This window comes from Asparagus officinalis, chromosome 3, assembly GCF_001876935.1.
Source record: "Asparagus officinalis chromosome 3, Aspof.V1, whole genome shotgun sequence".
NCBI classification, from domain to species: Eukaryota; Viridiplantae; Streptophyta; class Magnoliopsida; order Asparagales; family Asparagaceae; genus Asparagus; species Asparagus officinalis.
The window spans coordinates 16,964,042-16,965,823 of NC_033796.1; positions in this window are offsets into that span (position 1 = coordinate 16,964,042).

Here is a 1,782-nt window from a genome sequence, read left to right on the forward strand (position 1 = left end):
AGGAGTGCTTTGACCTGCAGTTTGAAGTCCTGTGAACCCATTGGTATGAGCGAGAAGACCGAGATGGAGTTTGACACTTCTATCCATCATTCGAGGGGTTTTCTGAGGGGAGTTCATTCAGGCATTCGGGGGCTTTCCAAGGGAGCATCATTGGGAGGTAATAGGTATGTGGTTTCCGCAGTTAGGGATTTCTCTAGGCATTGGTGGGTTGCAACCAAGTCCCGTTGGTGTGAAGTCCTAGAAGCCTGCAACAAATGGAGGAAGTGTATTGGCAGAAAGGTGAAGGTACTTCAGTCTGATGTTAGAGGGAGGTACAAGAGGGACCTATATCTGCATTTGTGCCGAGCTCACGGCAATTGGAGACACTTCATTGGTGTGGAAACTTTGAGGCGACGTGATGAGATGGCAGATTTGGGGAGTTGTTCCTTTCTGGAGGAGGATCGGCGTTTGATGTCGAGCATTGGCATTGGTGTGCGGGCTACGACATGTTTGGGCCATCTTATGTATTGGTTGCCGACTGTTGCATGTAGAGATTTTGGATCTGGTGGAGCTGCTTCAGATTTTGGGTTGCGTCGGATGTTTGGCTACCCAGCACTTGGTCACATCGTGGATGTGAGATTTGATCCGATAGCACATTTGGGATTCAGAGGCGTGTTTGATTATCAGGTATTGGCTTCTGATTTTGTTCTGAGCAGGTATGTCACGTTTAACTCTCGACAGGTGGAGAGTGGTGATCAGATCTTTGGAACATCGCAGCGGGTGGAGAGTGATGCTACTCCACGTTGGGTGGAAACTCTAGATCATACTGCATCATTTGGGATTCCAGCTGATGTGACACAGTTTGGGAAAGATGATAGGTTGATTGATTCGAGAACAGCTGATAGATGTAGTCTGGATATGGCCATTGGTTCATCTCAGGTGGAGATGTTTGGATTATTTCAGTTTGGGGCCATTGGAGGTGCTATCAGCCGTAGACTTGATCATGATATTAGAGAAGGATTGCGAACTCTTCTTGATTGAGGTCGTTAGCGGTCATTTGGGTGAACTACGTTCGGCTTGATTCCTTGGGCAAGAGGATACGTAGGCAGTATTAATACCCTCAAATTTTCATAGGGGAGGATAATAAACTGTTAGTTTTAATAACTTTAGGGTATTTAAGTGCAAACTTTCAAAACTTTAAAGTATACAAATGCTGATGAAACAAGTGAAGGTATACAATTGCAAGTTTTTAAAACTTTATGGTATAAATTGCTGCCAAAAAAAAGTAAGGGGGAGTGTTCGCACTCCCGTTTGGGTCTCGACTTGTTATGGATTGAGTCCATTGTCGTGAATCGTTTTTTACTTCGTACTGGATGCAACAAGTGAGGCATTTGATTTGGTTGGTGTCGGTTCAGTTTTGGGAAAACTTCGCCGAGGTGGAGAATTGTGAGTGGGGGCCACTTGTGCGTGTGAGGTGTTCTCGTGAACACTCAAAGACTCACGTGAATGATGAGCCAGCGAAAAAGCCAGCAGACAAAAATCACTAAGCCCATGCGGAAACCCACAGGCCCACCCGATTTTCAACTGTATAAATATCAATGTGCAGTTCCCTAGGGTTTTTTGGTGCAAGGACGTAGCAGGTTGAGGGGTTCCTGGCGGCAGCAAAAGCAAGTGCGAAGGAGTCATTTGTTTTTCTTTTCTTTCGGCGGCTGCACAGTAGCAAGGTTGGCGGCTGTGCAAAAACAGTGCTAGGCAGAGCGGAGAAAAAGAGAAAAGTCAGCGGCTTTGGCTTCGTGCAAACAG